Here is a 23,753-nt window from a genome sequence, read left to right on the forward strand (position 1 = left end):
GAGTACGTTTACCTACGTTAATTACTAGCAGGGTACTCTGATCATGAGAAGAAAATTTACAGAAGGATAATAACGTGTTTGAGCGTATACGGCAGCCATTTTCAGCTCCTGACTGCAAGATTACGATTTCAATTGAAAAGAAAGGTGTATAATCAGTGCACTTTGCCGGCGCTGACATATGGGCAAGAAACTTGGAGACTGACGAAGAAGCTTGAGAACAACTTAAGGACCACGCAGAGAGCGATGGAGCGAAGAATGTTAGGCGTAGCCTTAAGGGACAGGAAGAGAGGGGTGCGTAGCGCAGAGCAATCTGCTAGAGCCGATATTCTAATTCACATTGAGAGAGAAAAATAATCGAGTTGGGCGGGTCATGTAATGCGTAGCTTAGATAACTGGTGAACCATTAGGGTTGCAGAATGAGTGCAAAGAGAAGGGAAGCTCAGCCGAGGACGGAAAAAATGCTAGGTGGGGCGATGCAATTAGGAAATTCGCTGGCGCCAGTAGGAATCTGTTGGGGCAGGACAAGGGTAATTGGAGATCGCAGGGACAGGCCTTCGTCCTGCAGTGGACATAAGATAGGCTGGTGATGATGCTCATGATGATAATCATTATTATTATTATTATTATTATTATTATTATTATTATTATTATTATTATTATTATTAAATACGGCTGTGCATACACAAACTCGGCCAACCCCCCCTTATGGATTCATCCATCCATCACACTACCCTTATACAACAGGTCCATCAGTTTGTCCTCTAATCAAACCACAAGCGTAGCTATAAAATCAGCCACTAAACATTACGGATGCTTCGTTCAGGCAGCGATGAATACGCTTTCTTTTTCAGCGCATAAGTGGAAGTACAATGAAAGGCTAGCTCCCTCGAATATTTAGGATCATGAGTGGGCGCTCGGAGCAGGGAGGATTAGGAGGGAATTTAAAAGAGTAAAGCCGTTTGATGAGTGCTTAGAAGCTGCTTGGAAACTTAGTAGGGCATTTCAAAAAAATGAAAGACTCATGCATGATTTGAAACAAAGGTTACACATTTGCGCGTTTTCGTTTTCGGATTTTGTAACATCCGAAGCAACCCTGACATTCTGTACCCAAGTACCCTGTGCTGTGACAACAAAAAGCAATCAGCATTTGCTTTGTTTTATCTGGAAGTTAGTTATATGTAAGTACACAAATATAACGCAAAGTACGAATAAAGGACCATCAAAAACGCACAGCCATATACAGCAGAAAACTGGCGGCTCTGATCAAAAGGACGGCTTAGCTATTGCTAATGGACGTTTCGTAATAACTGTCTGGTAACTAACTATCCGGCTTGCTGCAGCCCACATCGCGATGCTGACGTGTCTAAATTACTGGGCCACCATAAAAAAAATGAACAAAACAGAAATGCCTGAAAATGAGAAGCACCTGTGCTTACGTGACAAATAAGTTCCAGCGTGTACAGGGAATTGTTGTTTCTTTCCGTCTGGTCTGCAGCGATCCGGTCTGCAGTCTGGCCTGAATTGGTGGTCTCAAAAGGACGTACCTATCATAGATTTTTGTCGTTCTTGTGTACTCAAATGGCACAGCAGTTTCTTTCCTCGCCACAACTTGCACGCTTCTTTTACCCACTTTGGTGTCACTGGCAGACAGGCCATTGAGCAGGAGGAAGTGCCACCGGTGGACGGAATGAAAGACTGAGCGAATGTGGCGGTACCTTCGCGGACAAGTGACGCAATGTGTCTGGCTGCTTTTCTTTTATTTATTCTAATGGGCGCTGTTCAAGTAACTCACGAGAAAATTCTTGTTCTGAATAGTTTTTTTATTCATATTTGATTAATAGTTCGAACACTCCTCTTTAAGAAGAAAAAAACGCAGCCCAGACACATTGTGTCTGTTCTCCAGAAATTCTTAGCCATGATCAGTATGGGTCTCCACTTTGATTAGAGCAAGGAAGGAGGAATATTTTCCCGTTTCTTTCTTTCTTTTTTTGGCTGTTTTTCTGCGCGCACGCACAAAAGTAAGTTGGTGGGTGAACAACTTCAACAGCGCTGAATAATTGAATTTAAGAAATTAAGGCAGAATCCACCCAAGACGATTATCATCATGTCAATTTTCCGCCGTTAGGGCAGAACTAGGATTTTTTTGCATTCCTACAACTGTGAATGAAATCCCTTGATGCGCATCACTCGTAGCGTTATTTGTTTGCCTGGCTGCGGCCTCCGTTATTGGTAGCCGTGTGTAGCGGCTTTGGCGGACGTGCGGAGACGTCTTCCCGCGGTGGGACGCGGAGGGGAAACGCATTTCGCTTCAATAGGGTCGAAGCGCTGCTTATCGCAGCCCCGCAATTCTGGTCGTTCTTTTGTCCATTCTCTTCTCGCGTCATGTCCCTCATTTTGAGTGGTTTATAATTGCGTAAAGTTCTGAGAGGTAGGCATATTTGCACAGTTCTATGCGGGTATATTTGGCCAGTCCGGTGACGACACGGAGGGCCTGTGAGTGCAAACTTACAAGTTTGGATTTTTTGGCCCTTTATCAGTTGATAGGAGCTAGCGCCGTAAAACGCGCTCGATGTTAACGCCCTAGCGCCTGCACTACCGTTACGGGGACATGTGCTCTTTGTGATGTGCAGAATGCGGCGCCACGTCGGTGACTGCTGTTTGATCCGTGTGCTTGCACACTCACCCCTATCGTGGAAGGGGTTGGCCCGCATGTATACGTATCGGTCACGTGGCCGCCAATATACCCATCCTTCCACTGCCAGACTAATACCCCTCTCACACGGGAAGATTTAATGTCACTCGAATCGAATGGCATTCGACTATAATCCCACTAATCGGGGTTTACACGGGTAAATTTAATGTCATTCGAATGGAATGACATTTCCCATCGAATGAGTTAGGGGAACTCATTCGCAATCGATTTCAAACGAATGTACACTCTTGACCCCAGATAGACAACAGCGACACGCAACGCGAAAAAGTAACGCGCGCATCAGTAAATTCGGAAGATATTTCTCTAGACTTATAAAAAGGAATAATTATTTTTGCCGCGATGATATTTTCACCACGGGCTGTGCTCAAGCGCTACTACTCTTTGCATCAGGAGTCTGTCGCGGCGGTCGGTCACATTGGATGTGTTGATCGAAGTGCTTTTAGTTGTGAATAATTGTAGTCAAAATGTTTTCGTCCGTTTTAAAAGTACTCGCAAAAGTTCTTAAACGCGTTTAGTAGGCAGAACATTTCTTTGCATTTCACAAATTTTGTTCCAGATCGTCATTGCTATCATTTCCGAATACCATTATATCTTACTGTGTAGCACCGCAAGAGACCGAATGGCATTCGACGCATCGAATGTCATTTGATTCGAATGACATTAAATATGCGCGTGTGACAGGGGTATAAGTTTATTCCGTTTTCACTGTCCTGCTCCAGTAAGGATGAACTGTGTCTTCTGAGGTAAAAGGGACTGCCCTTCGACAGCAGACAGGGGTCAATAACGTCCAGGACTTCCTAGATCGCTACGACGGCCTTGTCAGCTCTAAATTTATCTTGCGATTCAGTCCACGCGGTGATATAATCCACGTATATTGCCTGCTTAGCAGCAGGGACTGCCTGTATACGTGCTGCAAGCGCTCGCATCATGAAATTAAACAGTGTCGGTGATAGTACGGCTCCTTGAAGTGTTTCCCTGGTATTGTCAAAGACGCGCGATTTTTCCTTGTCTCTGCGCATATCATAGTTTCGACCGTGAACAAACTATTTGGCAAAGTTCATAATGCGGCTTCCAGGTCCCGTATTCCTCCAGCCCCTTGATGACCGCTGCATGATCGACTGTCTCGAACGCCTTCTTGATATCCACTGCTGCAAGAACTCTCGGGAACTTCGTGTTACCGCGCCGAGAGCTGGCCATTTGTGCCAGGATGTGCAGGCTGTCACAAGTTGACAGGTTAGGGCGGAAACCTGTTAGCGCGAGATGGAACTTATGGAGCCCATGTTTTCTTGAGACAGGCCAATCGGCTGAATTCATTAAACTTTTTGTTGGTAAGTGCTGTTTGGGACTAGTTGGCCGCTTTTACTAGCAATGGGTCCGTTATCTCGACTGCGTAGCAATTCACAAAGCTTTTTATTCGTGCCTACTCTTTGCAATTGGTCGGCCACTTTGCTGATATTTCCGTCATCATTTCTGCTTTTATGAAAAGTTGTAGTGTGATAGCTCTTTTATTAAATGCGGGCCCTGTTATTCGGCACTTAACTGCTTAACGCATTAAAAAGGACAATAACTTCAACTCCTTACGTACGCTAAGAATAATTCGCAATTCGGAACATCGACTTGCTGTATGCTTGTAGCATAACCGTAATCGCACTAGCGCAGCCGTTTACTTATTTCAAATAGGAAAGCGGTGATGAAGTGATCGATGACCTTCGCGTAACTAAAATATTTGAGGGATATTCGCGGCCCCCATGTACTGAACCTGTTGAATGTATCGGATTACTTTCAATCCCTCTAAACCGTTTAGAGCAGGAAATCTTTTGTCAACAGCTTCATGGTATGAACAGTGTCAATCATTCTGTCGCCAGCTGATGGGGTTTATCGTTATAACAGTTAGTCACGGGACAGTTCCAAAGAGACCCGCCATTGTGGCTGGGAAACTGTGGAGTCGAGCTGGTGAGCTCAAGGTCATGATTTCATCTGCCGACCACATTTATATGAAGTCGAAGTGCAAACATGCGTACTTAGATTTATGCGAACCATATGCTACCACAGCTGGTCAAAGCAAAATAATCCTCTATTTCACTTCATCTCGAAAACATTGCCGTTTTGGAACGGAAAATAACGCAATGTATTTCAATTTTTTTGTATGTGAAAGGTATTCAGGTATTCAGAGACCTGGATTGGGAATAATTGGGGATAAGAGTTAATGGAGAATGCCTTAGTAACTTGCGATTCGCTGATGATATTGCCTTGCGTGGTAACTCAGGGGACCAATTGCAATGCATGCTCACTGACCTGGAGAGGCAAAGCAGAAGGGTGGGTCTAAAAATTAACCTGCAGAAAACTAAAGTAATGTTTAGCAGTCTCGGAAGATAACAGCAGTTTACGATAGGTAGCGAGTCATTGGAAGTGGTAAGGGAATACCTGTACTTAGGGCAGGTAATGACCGCGGATCCGGATCATGAGACTGAAATAATCAGAAGAATAAGAATGGACTTGGGTGCGCTTGGCAGGCATTCTCAGATCATGAACAGCAGGTTGCCATTATCCTTCAAGAGAAAAGTGTATAACAGCTGTTTCTTACCAATACTCACGTACGGGGCAGAAACCTCGAGGCTTACGAAAAGGGTTCTACTTAAATTGAGGACGACGCAACGAACTATGGAAAGAAGAATGATGGGTGTAACGTTAAGGGATAAGAAACGAGCAGATTGGGTCAGGGAACAAACTCGAGTTAATGACATCTTAGTTGAAATCAAGAAAAAGAAATGGGCATGGGCAGGACATGTAATGAGGAGGGAAGATAACCGATGGTCATTGAGGGTTACAGACTGGATTCCAAGGGAAGGGAAGCGTAGCAGGGTGCGGCAGAAAGTTAGGTGGGCGGATGAGAATAAGAAGTTTGCAGGCATGACATGGCCACAATTGGTACATGACCGGGGTAGTTGGAGAAGTATGGGAGAGGCCTTTGCCCTGCAGTGGGCGTGACCAGGCTGACGGTGATATGTGAAAGACAGTGCTTTTTCTTTTCTTTCTGTCTCCTTGCGTCTTACTTACAAAAGGTTTCCCAAACATGTGTAAGTTTAACACTCGCGTTCTTGTCTCCAAATTTATTGTGCTGTCGAGCCATAGTTACCCGAAAGGCCAAGAGGACAAATTGTCCTGGGCTGCTATCCAGCTGTAGCATTATATGTACTTCAAGGCTCTCGCAATGCGCTTCCTCACGGCTCACCTTGATAAGCTGCAGGTTAATCGATAATTGTGCGAATTCGAACAATTGCATGGCGGTGAAAGCAGCTCGAGAGACTAACGCAATGCGGAGATGAACAAAAAGCCAGCCCTGTGTTTCTTCTCTCCTACGTGTGGCGTTTCTTGCACTGTTTTGGTCACCACCCCCAGATAAGTGTCCTGCATAGCGTAGGTGAGTTTTACGGAGTATTATAACGTTTCCTTCATGCACACCATGTTTACTCTTCCTCCTACTTCGTCTTCTTTCTGGAAGCTTGCTCACTGTCGTCGTCGCATGCTTGGACGAGTGGAAGTATGATGATACGAAGATTGAAGTACTTCGCCGGACCTACCGCCATAAAACGACGCTATTCCCATGCTGCCGTATGCAAGCAAACGTAATTTATCAGTGGCCCTTTCACTGACGTGCGTTCAGCCCGAACTAGTAGTACAAAAGCGTCATACAGTGAACTTATAAACCAACCTGAAGCTCTCAATCGTGGCTGCCTACTGCGAAAATATAATAATTAATAATAATAATAATAATAATAATAATAATAATAATAATAATAATAATAATAATTCAATACATAACAGTGTTTTTCATATGGGGCAGGCGGTGGCGGTATATCGCTGTAGCCAAACATGTATTTTCTATCTAAATTTTACTGCTTGTCTATCACATATATTGCGACGCATATACCAAAGAAATCGCTAGAATGAACTAGCTGAAATGTCTTTGATACATAATCACGTTAAAGACATTCGTATAACGAGGAACATATCAAAGAGCGTTTAAACCGAAATAAACTTCGTGTCTTGATAATTTCTACACTAAGAAACAGTACCTAACAGCGTTTCACTGCCTATAAGGTGCATCTTTCTGCGCGCTAGGGTTTCTCCGCAGCTGTTCGCATTAAAGAAAAGCGTGTTGTGATTCATGCTGGCTGGGTACTTAAACATTCTATCAAGCACTAACTTCCCAGTTCCTCTCCTTAGACACCAGAGTACGACAGTGACAAGTCACTTCTAAAAAAAAAATATTGGGAAGAGCAACGATACCTTTCGAATAAACTCGCGTCAGCGCAAATCAGGACATGGAAAACAAATCGGAAGGAGATCAGAGGCGGTGGAAAGGCCACGCGCCGATGGGAAGGCCTCCGCTCCTTCCCGCGCGTTCCCTACGCCCCTCTTCCTCATCCAGGGGGCGCCAGCGCCCGCGTTCCCTTCCTTTTTCTCCCCATCCCGGTTCCCTCACGGCGGGCACGCGTCACGACTCCGGCGCCAAAATTAGGCGGGAGCTCGCCGCGACCCGAACGGCGCGAGACAGCGGTCTCCGCGAAACGGCCTGCGGGGCTGGCCGGTGCATCCGGCGAAGAAAACACCGCCAGCTGAGGATACGAACCAAGAGAAGGTGGGGGACGCGTTTAAAAAAAAAGAAAACTAAGGAACCGGGTGAAGTGCGGAAGCTCGGTCTTCGTGTTGTGTGGTGGTGTTGAACCTGCGGCGCTTCGTCGATAGTGCTGTTTCTTTTTCTTCTGGAAGGATATGTTGTGCGCACGTCGACTAGAGTAGCATGCGAAAGGGTGGAGATATTATCTGCACTGCACTCCAGTAGCGGACGCCCGGGACAAGGAGCCTGCGTGGGCTGTCGGCGATGCCACATGACGAATGCGCCGGCGCTTCCCAGGTGAGCTTCGCCGGCTGGTGCGCTCAGCGAACGCGCGGCTTTTTTTTTTTTTTTTTTTTCGCTCCCTTCTGGGACAAGGTGTGGCGAAAGGGGGGAAATAACGAAAATCTGGTGGCGTGTGTTCTGAAAGAGAAATGCGATGTGGCGAAGCTGGTTAAAGCTCGATGTTGAAAAGAAGAAAACTTGGTGAAAAAAGAAAGCTAAAATGAAGAAATGGTAAGATAGGGGTAGACGTGTTGCACCAGTGTTGGCTGTAACTATTTAAAGTTAATCCCGCGCACAACGTATTTATACACAGATCGCGTGAGGCAACCGTCGAACAACGAAAAACGTTACACTTATTCTACCAACAAGGTATTGGTGGAGTCAAATTATCAAACATTACAGGCAAAAGCCACAAACACACAAAAAAGTGCAGTGCAATTGCGGCACACTTGATCCAAAACAACTTTGGTTTCTTGTAGTCGGAGTTTTGCGACGCCTTCATGTTATGCCCGTTATATTATTATTTTTTTTTTTTGATCAGCTTGCTTAGCCGCATAGATATTTTCAAATAAGAGCGTGGAGGCCCTCCTGATGTAAAAACAACAGTTTAGGCTATGCATATCACTGTGCACAATCCAACACCCATAACTTTTTTTTTATCCACTCGCTACTTGACAACTCTTAGAATTCTCGCTCGAGCATTCCTCCTCTGTGGACAATCACAATAGGTATTGGATGTGATGTCTGCTGTACATGCTGGAGCAGCCCGCTTTGGAGAATGCACGGGGTCTTAAGGTGTTAATCTCCAGGCTTAGCTGACGGAAGGTGTGAGAGCCGCCCTACCCTTCAATTTCCGGAGACATACTTCCTCAACTCGAGCAGGATTCTGGGAAAGAGAGTAGAGACGCGAAAGGATTAACTCACCTGCGTCCAGACAGAGAAGTGATACTGGGGCTAAAAGGATTGAGCCGGGGGTCTCAAGCAAGAGCATTAGGTAGGATTTCTTACGCCCAATTTTATTTCAAATTTCTGTGCGCTAGATTCTTGTACTGGTTCTGACCAAGCAGTATACAGAGAGTCTCACAGCTAACTCTAGCCAGAGTTTAAAAATATGCATTTGTCATGTAGCTGGAAAGAGCAAAGGTAATTGGTTTGCCGCCGCTAGGAGATACTAAAACTATTTCTTCATGGCACCTAATTAGATAATTAGTCTTAATTAATCAGCTTCTCAAATATTATATTTCGATTAAAAGTTTCAATGAGAAATTTGTAGAGCGACATGAGAAACTTCCGATACAGCTTTCTGTTCCTAAATACCTGCTACGTAAAAGTGTTTTTCTGAGCGCGAGAACTTGTGAATACACGCAGTGTCTCGATCGGCCAGTTGCGCGGCAATTTCGCGTGCATTTGCGGGCTTTCATGCTCGAAAAGCTTTTATGTGGCTCGTATTGAGCAACAGAAATCTGCATCGAGAGTTTTTCATGTCGCTCTGCAATTGTCTCATTGACACTTTTCATTCAATAATAACATTTGAGAAGTTGAATAATCAATTAGGGCTAATTACTTAAATATGTAGAACTAAAAAATATAGTTTGAATATCTCCAAGCGACGCCAATGAACATTACCTTGCTTTTGCCCAGCTACGTGGCATTTGCATATTTTTAAACTCTGGCTGAAGTTAGCTGGGACATCCTGTATATTATCAATCAATATTGGAGACCTGTGAAGATTGCGATCGCAAATTTCGTGGCGTCTTGCAAACATTCTTGAGGTACTGTACAGAGCTGGGCGAGTCAGCGTAAATTTCGACCTTAATAAGACTCGTAAGTGTATTCGCAGCTTTCACCGATTCATAGACGGCCTGCAGCTTATACAGTAAAGCATCTTGATATTCTGTGTTGTAGCATCGGGTAGCTCAAGCTTTAGGATGCCTTGGACTGACGAAGGCAACTCGGTTTCCTCATGAGTTAACATCGGTGTACGCAGTGTCTATGAGGGACGGTCTTCTCTAGTGCTCTGGGCTATCACGTCACAGAAGCCTGTTGCTTTATTAGGCGTGATGGTACAGTGCCACAGCGGAAGATTGCCCACCGTCGTGGACATTCGTAGCCAGTGGAGGGTATCCGTAGAACTTGGAATAAGCAGCCGCGGCTGATGGGACGTTACGGCTTCATTGTGCGAGCTTGTTGGAGCTGATTGACAAGTTCCGAGGTGGTATGACGCTGGGTGTGTTCTTGCAATGTAGGAATTGGGGTGAGAGGGTGACAGGGATCGTGGCCGCACTCAGTGTCGCCTATTTCTGCGTTGTTCTCCGATTGAACCGCGCGTGGTATACGATGCTTGCTTGGAGCACTGAGCGCACTGGTCAGCGAGGCACATGGATACGGTGGTCCACAGTCCTGGCGCAAATCGCTCTACCAAGTTCAAGATTTCGGTCGACGTTTCGTGGGCCGTTTAGAGCCATGTCGCGCCTGACGCGGAGCAATGGGTTTCAAGCCTTGGGACTCCCAACCTTTCCGCTGCTGGATGGGCCAAGATTTATTTGACATCTTGATTTGGCGACCAACATTTTTCACATTGGTTCGCCATTTGCGTGTAGCAAGAATGTTCTGTTGAAATGTTAGGTGCAGCGTGCTGGGCGTATGCGTGAAGGACATCATGAACTTCATGTAGCTGCTGGTTTTGCGTATGAAGGTCTCTATATGCCAACCAGAGTGCAATATCAGAGCGTCACTCGGAAATCTGATGTCAGGAATGTTATTCAATCTCTGTTTGAGTGGCACAAGAGCAACAGCAGGAGCGCAAGCACTCATTCCGGCGGAGCTATGCGGTTTCACGTGAACCAGTAAACTATGTACATTCTCGAGTACTCAAAATGTCCCGAAGTTAGAAAATGACCCCGCCAGCTTTGTGATCCGATCCGAAGTGGTAGTCTAACATCTTACATGTTTTTAAGTATTGTCGTAGGTTGGACATTATGACATGCATATTTTATATCAGTGGGCACTTTCCTACGTACCAAGGAACTGTGAAATGATGGGTGTAATGTATCGTCCACCCAAACTCGCAAACCAGCTTACATGGCCAAATCCAAATATAAGCTGAATTCGATCAGAACTAGATGACGCTTTGTGTAATGCTCGTGTGAGCTGTGTGAGTTTGAGCTGTGTTATAACTGCTTCCATGAATACATTATTTGTCCAAGCAAATTTTTATGGTATGTTCTCGCTTGAGTGATTATTTCTCTTTGGACACTTGATACCTTTGCATTCTGTCAGTGCCTTCAGGATGCTTTTTAAGCGCGACATGTGTCTTGCATCTACCACAAGAACTTTATCAAAGGCTGCGGCTCTAGTGGAAGCAACGGTGCCAAAGCACTCATTAACCACTTAACCTGGCTAGGACTACCACTGTCTAATACTGGCAAACCTAATAACCTTGGGCGACGAAGTAACAGTATGTATATCTAATCTGCAGCACGGAAAGCACTCATGCAACGTTGGCTAAATATAACGTGAGCACCCGCGCGCAGGAGTTCCATACAACTATTCGTGGCCATAAAGCTTAAAGGTTACGGTAATGCAGGAAGAGAGTACTCATCTCGAGTGCTGTATTTAGCTGCAATGCCGCATTCTCTACCAAAGGCAAGCCGTAAAGGCACACAAGCATTGCATGAAGGCCGGGAAGTGCCTGCGAACACAAGTATAGTTGCTGAAGGTGAAACCCGGCTCGAAAACGATAGGCGTGTCCGCACGGCACAACAAAAGAAAAACTGTTTTAACTACATGGGCATAGAACAACTAGTGGAGCGCTTTGCGATTGGTTTGATGTACGAGTTCCCAAGAAACTGTCTGTAAAGGCAGTGGTCTAACATCTGTGAAACATTAACTTGCCGCTGCATATGCATGACCGCCGAAAGCATGCGATTTTGGAGGATCGAGCAAACCCGACGTCCTACGCCGTCTTTCCCGTTCGTATCTTGCATGCTTAATAGGCATGAAACAGACGTAATACGCGCTCGTCTTGACGTCACTGTAGCCGACTTAGGCATGAAGACTACCCGAGTTATTCATACCGGAGAAGAAAAAGCCTTTTCGCACACAGCCTCGATGCTGGACATATCAGCTTCCAGGGCTGGTGTGAATGTTTAATGGTCGAATCTGATGTTATCATTTATTTAAGCTCTACCGCGCGAAATGTCCAGATGAGGAATGGTTCCTTCAAAGATGTAGGCTCGAAGTAATATTCTTAACACGCACCTGTGGCCGCTCGTATGGGAGGCGTCAAGACAAACTCGAATAAAAAGGTTCGAGCTTTGTTCGGCACCAACGCCTAGATAACAGGATCAAATCTTAATCTTGGTGAGTGGCATGCCATATAATATTCGGAGTGCCAACTTGCCAACATTCGTAAATGCACCTGCCAAGACAACCTTGCTTTAATCCTCTTATAGTATTCGCTGTTCGGATGTTCGCCCTGCCTCTGTTTTCCCTTCAGCTTTGCCGACAGGCTTAGCGGCTTGATACGATTGTATGTTCAGACTGCGATCGTAACGTTAGCAAAGCACGCACCTGTCGTAAAGCTAGTATCGCGCGTTACTGCCATTAAGATCGTTAACAATGCTGGTCGTGCGCATTGGAAGTTGCACACGTTACGCTCTTTAAGAACGGCCACTCAAAGCGTGAGCTGGCCAGTGGCATCTCAGTGGATTTCAACATGACCAACCCACCGAAAAACTCTAAGCGAAGGCACCAAAGAAATACGGGCGCTATTGCAGCTCGAAAAACGCAGATACACATTGGCAGTCATGGTTGCTGCTCTAAGTGGAGATGCCGGAAGTCGAGTGACGGGAAATTTAAAACCGAAACTGCGGCGCTTGTTGGCCACGTCGTAACTGTCGTATCTGTATAAAACGTGAAAGTAGCGCGCATTGTAACATATACGCTTGCGTGTGTGACGGCTGTTGGGCTATTAATGCTTCGTACGATCGTAGTGTGAAGAATTTAGTTCTAATTTAAGCGTTCTCGCTTGCGTTTCTTGCAAATTATCTGCACATTACGCGCGTAGCCTAAACGTACCTCGTCTCTCGAAACACTTTAATGGGTAATATCAGGAAAATGGTCACACTGGCAACCTTTCAAAGACAAATGAAGAAAAATGTTTAAATGAAGACTTAACAGAACTTCAGGCCTATAGAATTAAGGTGAAGATGACGATGAGTGTCTTCGTTGTAAATAAAAACAGTTATTTCCCATTTTGCGGGAATACAAGGAAAGAAAAAGAAAAAAATATATATACAGATCCAACATTCATGTTGTAAGCTGAGAAGTGGAGCTTTCATGGAGTGCTTAAGGAAATGCCACGCTATTGATTATATATTGCACGACGTCTTGCCCACTTGCGATTACCGGCCTCCCAGTGAAGACGTCAACTTAGCGCACCACCCCTCGCCCCCTCAACACCATCACGTGGCCTACTCGAGCATACATTGCAATGTCTCCGGGATTGGCGCCTTTTGCCATGACAGTGGATGCAGGGTCGGGGCGCTGACTGGTTTGCGCCGATCCTGGAGATAGTAGTAAACTTTATTTTACTCGGGGAAAGGCCGACCAAGCAGGTTTACCAAAACCCTGGGAATGTAGGCATGGAAAAGCTGGCGTTAATAGAAATTGCGTTCTTGACGACAAATATTGGTTGCAACGATGATATTTGGGTACCATTTGTTTCCAGCACTGCGTAATTTCGTAGAAAGCAAGGTCAACAGCTAGGCCGCATGTAAGGGTAGCATAGGTGGTAGTGCTGTCCAACATATGAGGTGCTCAGCAAAAGCTAGCAGCCGCGGTCAGAAAAGTGTGGAAGGGCTCACGTATAAACGTTCGCTTTAAAGTTCTTGCATAGATCCCTCCCAGATTATTTTCTTCAAGACTGCAGCTTTCAGAAAGTAGGAAAACATTTGCAGATTGTTCTTTTCTACCGCCGAACACTGCCATTTTTCGGGCCGTAAGAGGTTATAATCGAACTCGTCCGAAGCAGCTAACAGAAAATAGACGCCTTCCATAGTCATTGTACTGTATGTTAGCGAAAAACACCGTAGATAGCTAGCCACTTCGGAAAGTAAATGGCTGACTGTTCAAAAGGGAGTCGTGCTTATTTTACCACTAGGATTTCCACAGTATAAGTAAAGCATATATTCTTGCAGTTAAAGAGATATTTCTCGTCATCTGTGATAGGAAATGATTTTTTTTCTGAGCATTCTCGGTGTTACTTGCTAGCCCGCTTACATTAAACAGACACGGTCTATTCTGAGGCTCTTCGCATGGCCTTGTAATAATGGCGAGAAGCATTCGAAACCAATATAAGATTGAACGTTACGGTCCTGTCTTTGTCAGTCTGTCGCACTTATTTCTCGATCCTGGAGCAATACTTTACAGTTGCTGTATAGGAATAATGTTGGTAATATTTAGGAATGCTGAGTAAACGATAATAGAACACGAGAATGGCCCTGTAGGCAGGGCCGCCGATTTGCCAGAGCTCACATTCCACCTACTTGCAGAAGTGCGCCGTGGAGATTAAAAATATGTAAATATGGAGCAGTTCCTGGCCTCTATGATGCAGATTGGGTCAAAAGACTCACAACCAGACTTTTTCAATCATACCATTTCGCGAACACTCATTAGGCTGCTGGCTTTAAAACGCCGACGCCATAATTGGGAAAGAGCGTATGGGTTGCGCATGGCAGCCTTGGTACCAATGGACAAGACGAATTACAAGACGTTACTTCCTAAACGCAACAATTAAATAATATACAAGCAAGCACTGAAAAAGTTAAGGCCATTCCGCGGAGCAGTAAACATCAAGCGGAGCAGTAAACGTCATGGCGAGAAGTGTTCGCAATCGTCGATAGGTTGTTTTTCAAAACGCAATCGGTCCCACACACCACAACTGAAGCCGAACGTTTTGTCCGCACCATTGTAAGTATCAGCCTTCCGGGCGTGATGGCTCTATTCGTTGCGCCGCATTAATCGCTTCGCAATCTGGGGGACTTTCCGCTCGAGCCCGTCGCTTACGGGCAGCCAGCCTCCTGGGCACGCTCATCGCTGGTTCGTGTCGCCCGGCGCTTCCGCTCACGCTCATGTCTGTCGCTCTGGAGTTGGGCCTCGTGAGCAGCTTGTTCTTCAGCCGCACGCACTACACACTGCCTATTCGCTTCTTGGAGCAGGCGCGTAAATGCAGCACATGGCTCGTTACCAATCACATGTCACACCAAATGATCGATGGGCCCTACGGCAATTTGCGCTCCCTAGTCGCAGCCATAACAAGTAGCTGTGAGCAGCAGTGAGTATGTAGTCGTTCACCGCAAGCATGCCGAAAACACCGACAGGTGAGCACGATAGCGATTATACGCCGGTATTACAAGGAGGCAATCGACAAGTGCGGCCGACAAGCTAGCAGAAAGTGTTATTTTGTTTATCAAACTTATCTTCCCGCGAATCACATTGTACGAAGCGTCAAATTATTTCTCGAATAACGGCTACGTGAATTCCTGGTTTCCTGTCAACCGCTTTGGTCAACAACCAGACAAGAGCACTTTTTGGCCAAGCCAAGTTCTCGAAAGCGAAACAATGCTTTGACACATAATACGAAGTTTTGTGTGTGGCCGTAGCCACGCATGTGCTAATATTGTAGAGCTAGCACCCATTTACGGCACAACTAGCCGATGACATTTTGTTTCTCACATGGAGACCACGCAACTACGGCTATTTACTCGCAAGCTCGCACGTGCGTGCGACAGCATGTGCTGCGACATGCATTGTGGCACGCAAGCACCACTCGTTAGCGTATTCTACGCGTATTACGAAGTAATACGCATACAGTAAAGCCGGAAGCATCTAGTAACATCTGAACTGCAATTTTAAGCAATAAGTATGCTGTGCATAATACTAGCCGATTTGCGTACACTAATCTTGGAGGCTACATCGGAAGTACGAAGATTTCACCACCAGGCCGCGCCACTTATTAGTTATTGAGATATTCTTTGTCAATTTAAAATCATAGTTCCTAGTTAAATCGCGAACAATTTGCTCGATTGTCACTACAAATAATCGTAATTTCATTTCCATCAGCATTTCACAACATTCTGGCCAGTTGTCACTCCCTTTACCAGGCGTTAGGTGACGATCAGTTTGATACTGAGACTCCCTGATAATGCGTGGGTCAACTACCCTCCTGCCCCCCCCCGCTCTCCCACAGACAGACACCTGAGCATGCCCAGAGTCGCAGTGCAGTCCCAACTCGGCCTGCTGCGATGCGGGACGCAAAGCAGTACTTGTCTGAATTAAAGGAATGACAGCGCAATCTGTCGTTGCTAAACTTGACTATAGTGTGTCCCGTTGCATACCATGACCGCGGCAGAGAGCGTCACTGTTTCGGTCCTAAGGAAATCTACATTTGTCGTTTGTAATTGCAACAGGCAATTTCTTTTTATGGTTCATTTTGAAGTAAGCATGAAAGTACAACCAACCACAAAATTTTGCGGAACACGAGATAGGAGGAAAAGCTGAATATCCGCGCAGCCTCAAACGCAGCCTAGTATACACATTTAGGCCTCTGCTAGTATAAACGAACAACATTGTGATGTGCTCTTTTACTGACTACTGTTACAGGCTGCTCGGAAATTGAACGTTTCCGTTGATCATATGGTCCGCAAACTTTCGTGGTTTACCGTACCATCCACACCGGGGGCAATAAACAATATGCACACTGCGAAATGCGCCACCTTACCGATGTACTCGGGCGACAAAAACTTGCGCTGAACCCGTCTCAAGATAACTGTCGACTATGAGGCGCGTACGGCAGGGGGGGGGGGGGGGGGGGCTCGTCTTTCGCGCCTCCCTAAGAACACTCGGCGCCATCTAGCGTCGCCGCCGCGAAGGCTGCGCGTGCACTCCGAAATCCGCGGCGCACCGGTGCGTGCGAACGCCGAGAAACGCGTCATGCGGGCTCCTTTCTCTAGCTTCATCTGGTGGCTCTGCCGAAAAGTCCGTGCATGGCCTCCGAGACGAGAAGCGTTGCGCGCCGATGCGTGCGAATGCTGAGAATTGTTGAGAATGCTGAGAATTGCTGAGAATGCCGAGACTTGAATGCTGAGCACACACATAGTGACCCAAGTTTTCGAGAGGCTCATTTGTGAGCACGACATACAGTGCATACATGGCGCAGCTAGCTAAAGCGTTAGCGCGAAAGGCGTTCTTGGAAAAACCGCGCATGCCTGGTGCATTTGTGGCGCAGCCTGCTAATGCGTCGGGTTTGCTGTCCTTCAGAAACCCACGGGATGTGGGTTCAGTTCAGTTCTGCATCGATTAAATTTAAGGAATCTTTTACGTCATTGTACTGCGGCATGTCCCCAGTGGGACATACAAAGTTAGCCAAACTGACTTCAAAGAACCTTATTGATGAGCGGCACACACATTGGTACATACCCATAGGGCCAAGTTCGTATCAAAGAGGTTCACTGGAGCACTTTTCTTCACCCCACAACGGCCAACGTGTCTTTTTTATTATATATACACTGGATTCGGTGCCACAAGGTTACATTTCAAAAGCCGCAAACTCAATGGAAAACCCAAGGTGGAATGTTTTACACACCAGGGAGTTTTTGGCTGTGGATTATTACGATACTACAGTGAACTCTCACTTGAGTGAACTTCAAGGGACCGAAGGAAATAGTTCACTTAACTGAAAGTTCACTAAACTGAATATTCACTAGACCAACATAAGACATGGCATACAGAGTCAAAAATTTGAAGTGAAATTCATGGAGCAAAAGAAATGGCATCCATAGTGTTAGCAATGTGTGAAATGTAATTTGTACGTGTCAACAAGTACAAGGTTCATAACAGTTATAATGCTGCCTTTCTCACTCAGAAAAAAAATCTGTAATCTTCTTCTGCACTTGTACTCTTAAAGCACAGGAAGTAACAAACTGTCCAAAGAGTCAATGTTCTTGTACACTTCTGGCACAGCTTGCTGTTGAGACACAAGGTATTTCAACTTTCCAATGTACCCTACAACCTCAGCTAGAGTTATAGGGCTTGAAACTGGCTCGGCAGTTGCCTCTTCTTCGTCGCACCCTCTTCTTCTTCTTCAGGACGAACACTGGAAACAATCTCCAGATCCGTCTGTCCAGCACAGGTAATCAGTGCACTGTCACACTGTGCATAGTCTTCAAACGAAGTATCTGATCGTAACTGATAAGTTACGATCAGATAACTGAGTAAGTAACTGATTGTAAAAATAAGCCTTGGTCCTCTGAGCGAGTTCGTTAAACTGAAATATTGACTTCCGAAATTCGTTCAAGTGAAACATTTTTGCATAGAATCTATAAGAAAACTGCCGGGGATTTTTAAAAAGTTCGTTATTCTGAAATATTCGATAAACCGACGTTCGTACAACTGAGAGTTTACTGTATATAATACTCACATATCATTTTCTTCTTTTCTATTCGAATGTATTCCATATGTAGAAATAAGCGCGAACAAGTCTTTTTAATTTTCTTTACTATGGAACGGTGTTTTGATTTTAGGGTATAAAGGTCGTCAACAGAGGTCGAGCAAGGTTACCCTCAGACTTGTTACGATTGTGTTATAACCGAAGGACATCCGCCGACGTCATTGAAAGGTCCAAGGATACAGCATTCTAGCACAAAAAAGGGGGGGCGTACGCTGTGGGAAGCTGTCAAAGCCCATCCTAATAAGGAGAGGAGCCGATGTTGTAATGATAAAACGCTATTGGGAGGCTTGCGTGTTTATCAGACGCTGCCTAATTGGCGGCGTTCAGCCTAAAATCTCCACGGTGAGGCCGGCAACGATAACTCCAACAGGGAAAAAAAGAAGCGGGTGTTGAATATCGGCAAGCAGTTCAGACCGGTGGCGCCAGAATGCCGGCTAATTACTGGTGACCAAACGAGCGGGAGGACGTTCATCATAGGACCTAATCGAGGGAGCCAACATGCGGTTATTTGGAGAGGGTCCCGATCTCTCCGGTGATCGTGTTGTGCGGTTGTCCGCTTCTCGTTCCTGCGCTGGAAGAATGCCGTCTCGGGTCCGCTTCACTTTCCACCTTCGTGTCAAGCAGGGGCACGTGTGCTTGCGCGCAGATCATTCCACCCATCAAAGGCGTAGTCATGCGACAGCTTCAGTCAACCTCATTTGACGTACTACATTACGTTCCCGGTTTTTCTGGCGCAAGAATCCAAAGAAGACCAACGGTCTATATACAGCCCATGTAGTGCGTCACAGCTCAGCTCCGATATTCATTTGCGTGTGCGCTCCGATATAATAACCAGTCTAAAACCTAATATCCCTGCAACTATGCCCCATAATTTTGTAAGAACGGAAATAAACAACTTAGGGTTTCTTTAAGCTACCGCCCTATATAACTCATCACCAGTAAGCCACTCAACATAATGTTACACACGATGGCATGTTTCTCATTAGATAACTTCGTGTGACGTTGCGGTAGGGGGAGCCAGCTATCCGTTTTGAGGCAGCCTGGTGACGTAAGCAAGCAAACTCCTTTGGAAACTCATAATATGCGGCAGACGTTTCCAAACGCTGACTTAGCTTCGGCAGGATGCACTCCTTCATAACCGTGTTATTCCCTCCATGCGTATAAACAAATGAAAGCGTAAATTCTTGGGTATTACGTGCCGAAAACCACTATCTGATAGTAAAGCACGTCGTATTGGTGGACTACAAATTTTTTTCGACCATCTCTGGTTCTTTCACTCGCACCCAATAAAGGATACTCGAGCGTTTTTGCAATCCGCGGCTACGTGAGCAACGCAGCTGCCAAGGTCCGAATCAAACCTGTGACGTCAAACTCAGCAGTGCAACGCCACAGCCAATCAACAGAGTTACCGCGTCGTTTTATGGAGAAACATCGTAATGCTTTGACACCGCCTACAAGTCCAAATCACGTGTCTTGAGACGGAGGAATTAAATGGTGCGCCTGACATCTCGAAGCTTGTCTACACCTCTAGTTCAGAAGGTAGTAAGTTTGGGCGTGCTGCACGCATGATTACATGGTGTTTCGCGCCACACTTTTGCGCCGAAACAGTTAAACAGGACGCCTGAAATGTGACTTCAAACAATTTTTGTCTGGATATGTACCCACAAATACTTACTGTAGCAAACGTACAGCCAAAAGAAAAAGAGTTCAGGGCTGAATTTAGAATGCTTTTTCGTTCGTAAGTGTTTTTACGCTTGTGCCAACCGCCTTCGCAAACGATATCTCCACCATCACCATTCGAATAAATGTTCTCTTAGGAAGATTTCTAGGATAAGCGTTTTATATGTGTGTGCGCGTGTGCTCATGTGTGTGTTCGTGGAGGGGGGGGGGGGGGCTAGATGCGCAAGAATACACTGTTAAATACAAAGAAGGCCAAGATTCAACAAATATGGATGTCAGCTCTCGCTCAGGTATGGCAGGGTGCCGTGCATTACTCCCGGAAACGACCCTTCTTGTCCGCAAGTAATTCATACCCTTCTTAACTGAAGTTGTGTGGTTTAACGTCTGAAACTGCAGTATGAGTTATGAGGGAGTGTTACTACGTCGTAGTGGACTGGTTAGAATCAGTTTGCCGCCATCAGTTCGCGGACGTAGACCTAAAGTAAAGTACACGCGCAGTTTGTTTTCTTTCTTTTGCATTTCGCCTCCGTTCCCGTGGAATGCGGTCACCGCAGCTCGAGAATCGCGCCCTCGATTTGGTGCTCAGCACCAGGAACTCACTTGCAGCAGCTGCACATGTTCAGAAATATATATAGTTCTCTGCCTACTAAAAATACGTTCTCAGATCGGAACAAGAAGGCAAACAACGATAAAAGTGAAAGCATTCCGGGAGCACGCGCTAGTAATATTGCCAGCTGACAGAGATGAAGCGCCATTACTGGATGCGCGTTCGTATCGTCTTTATGCGGGATAGCGAGGAGATGGATCTGCGTTTAAGAAGCGCCGTCAGACCGTTCGCCCGTTTCCCATCCCAACGAGAATACAAAACTTTTTTTTTTGTTTTTTTTTTTAGGCTTTGCTGCTGCCGGGTACGGCGCGCGAACATGGGTACTGCGGCCACACGCCGGAGTTCACTGCATGAAAAAAAAACAGCAAAAGAAAAAAAAAAGATGTCTGTATTAACCGGGACACACCGGAGCACTCCGTGCACTGAGGCAAACAGAAGCCCCGCATCTGGGAGTTCGAGCTGGCGTGCTGGCACGCGAGAAGAAATGTAGGACGGTCTCAAAGTAGGTTGTCTGGCACTGGAATCGAGTTGCCGGCAGATAAGCAACACTCTGCCCCATTTTAAGACCTGCATTCAATGCTATGACATCAAGTGTAAGGGAGAACGTTTGTTTCAAAAGCTCGCATAAGAAACAGGTGCGTAGGTTATTTAAAAAGACGCAGTTACGCACCCTTACGGCAGTTTTCCTCTGTTTAAAAGGGCTAGGAATTTTGTCTTTTTATTTCGTTCATGTTTTTTTTCTTTTTTTTTTTCAGGAAATGTGGTGATACGTTTAGTTTCAAGCGTGGGATACGTTTCTGTCTGAAAAACGCATTTCGGCGCTCCAGGCGAATGACTGCGTACCTTCAAACATACGTTAAAAACGGCTCGCTTATTCGCAATAGACTTGCGTAATAATCTAAAGTGCTACGAACTCAAAACAATTCAGTGCGTTGGTGGTCTCACATGTTAGCTGTCTGAGTTGGCACGACCACATTTCTAGGTTTCTCAAGGCAGCGCGAGGGAACTCTTGCAGGAGAGAAAGGGCTAACCCAAGCGTTCCATATAAAAAAGCCAAAGAGCACATGTACTCGCCAGTCAGCCATAAATACACTAGTTTGCACCACTGTGATTTCAGGGTTTTAGAGGTGTCCAGTTCATTGCAACATAGCTCTTTTTTTAGTTTCCACAGCAGCTAGGATGCTCCTATGTCGCGCGTACTATAGCGCCGCATGGAAGCCCACTTATTGGTGATGTATTTCTTTGCGTCTTTTCTTTAAGAAGCGTTACTTCTACATCCATGAGTGTTTCCCTTTAATTTTTTTCTTCGTATCTATCGCATAAAATAAATGATTGACAAATATGTTCAGAGTGGGTATATGAATCACTGTATTTTTGCTTGCACGGAACTCGAGGGCTGCGCATACATTTAATGGACCATGGGTAAACCGTTGCATTTGCACAAATACGTGCTGCTCTGCATTGTATCAAGGCACTTCTCTGTAACATTTAAACAAAACTCACTTTCGCACACCTCGAAAGAAATTATCCGTGACGTGCCCATGACAGCGTGGCCCGGGTGTGCCACGGCGTGGGTCAAGTAGAAATTTTATGTGTGTACTTCAGTTGATTCCACCACATAATTCAACCACAGTCCGTTGGGGCAGGCCTGAAAATCGGACTCAATTGGCTGACGCTGAAGAACCGGAGGGTGTCAAAATTAAAACAGGAGCGCTCCACCATGGCATCATATTGGCATCATCATATCATCATATTGGCCGTTGCTTTGGGCTCTCATATGAGTCATGCAATCCTTCAAACAATCTTGATAGAACATCAGCTATCACAGCGCTACCAACAACAGAAAAGATAAACTTGTTTTACGAGTGATACAGCGGTCGGCTGCAGCTTTACTCCTCTAGCCAGGTGCTCTGTGCCCCGAAAGAAAAATAGAGTGCTGTGATTGGCGGCTATGTGCTCAGAAGGCGTGAATAATTTGTCAGATGGACTTCGCCAACCCGGAGCCAAGAACCCTGTTGTACTGGTTTGGAAGTATTGCACAAATTTCTCAGCCAACTTAACCTGCGATGTGCATTTAATTCTGTACCGTCAGTAATCGCTACAGTTTGTTGGGCTAGTTGGCGGAACGTTGCTATTACAACAGGGGCGTGAATTGCCTCCCAAACACAGGAAAGGGCAGGCGATACAAGTGCCAATGTGTTATAAGTCACCCAGTGGAAGTTTAGAAACTCGCTATGGTGCCGTGACTGAATATAAAAAAAGTTGGAAGGTGATTCAAGCTGAATTGGAAATCGATTAAAGGTAAAGTCTTCGTGGGCAAATTAGGATGAGAGTTGGATCATCACATACAGTCGGTGACAAGCCAACAATAACAAAGATTCTGCATCCACAAAAGTCCAGTGCACCTGCACTTCACCTGTGAAAGAGAGCTGATCCAGCCGGAGTCTGGTGACAGCTTAATGACTCTGGTCGGCTGGTATGAATAATGGTATGCTAATTAGAAATTAAAAGCTAGTTGTTTCAAGCGAAAATGTTCCTGTTGTCTAAGCAGTGGCGTAAGGATAGGGTATAAAATATGCGCAGACTTTCAAGTTCGAATCCGAAACCTGTGACACAGCGACGGAGAGAATAAGTGTCCCTAATGCAAAACCGCTTGATGACAGGTACCTAACTGAATCTCATTTACAAGATCATTCGTGCAAATTTTCTTTTACTTGGACAGTGCAGATATAACGTAATTCTTAGGTTGTCACTAACCTCAATTTATTAGGAGAGGCCCGCAGCGTCTCAAAGTCAGCGCACAAAGAAACGCATTCAACAAGAGCGAACACTTCCACGGAACCCAACTACCCTTTTGGTTACGTTTTCGGCGCGTGTGTTTTGAAAGCTAGTGGTGCGCGTTACGCCGGCTGCGCTGATCGGCGCTGCACTTGTTTTTGCTTCTACTGCTGAACCGCTGGCTGTCTTGGTGAGGCATCGCTGTTTTTTTCTTTTTAGTCAAACAAGTATGGCTGCGAGCGATCGTTACAAGCCTCCATCGATTCTGTCCTCTGTGCAACGAGCAATTTCATAAAGTTTCACAAGGCGCAGTACGCCTTGTGAAACGAGGCAATGTTTATTTTGCTCCATATAAATGTTCGTTCCAGGTTTTGGTGCGTTCATCCAATGCCGTGGCACCAGGTAAGCAGCAGTAGCTCCTGTACGAAGCTCTACCGTATGGCATGATGTTAAAGAAAAAAACTGACTGCGTCACAGTGGCCGAGCTGCGTTTCGCTAACTGCTTCACAACGACGCGTGCGGCCAACGTAAGGCAAAAGTACCACTAGACGTATAGAAATTA

General features: G+C 45.7%; 1 protein-coding gene across 1 annotated transcript in view; it reads left to right on the forward strand.

Annotated features, from left to right (window-relative positions):
- The first annotated feature begins 7,083 nt into the window (after positions 1–7,083).
- LOC126543431 (potassium voltage-gated channel subfamily KQT member 1-like) overlaps positions 7,084–23,753 on the forward strand; it is a 167,078-nt gene continuing 150,408 nt past the window's right edge. Inside the window, exon 1 of the mRNA XM_055077972.2 lies at positions 7,084–7,631. The gene's annotated coding sequence lies outside the window, so the exon portion shown is untranslated. The remainder of the gene's footprint in view (positions 7,632–23,753) is intronic.

Source organism: Dermacentor andersoni, chromosome 10 (genome assembly GCF_023375885.2).
Source record: "Dermacentor andersoni chromosome 10, qqDerAnde1_hic_scaffold, whole genome shotgun sequence".
In the NCBI taxonomy this organism is placed as follows: domain Eukaryota; kingdom Metazoa; phylum Arthropoda; class Arachnida; order Ixodida; family Ixodidae; genus Dermacentor; species Dermacentor andersoni.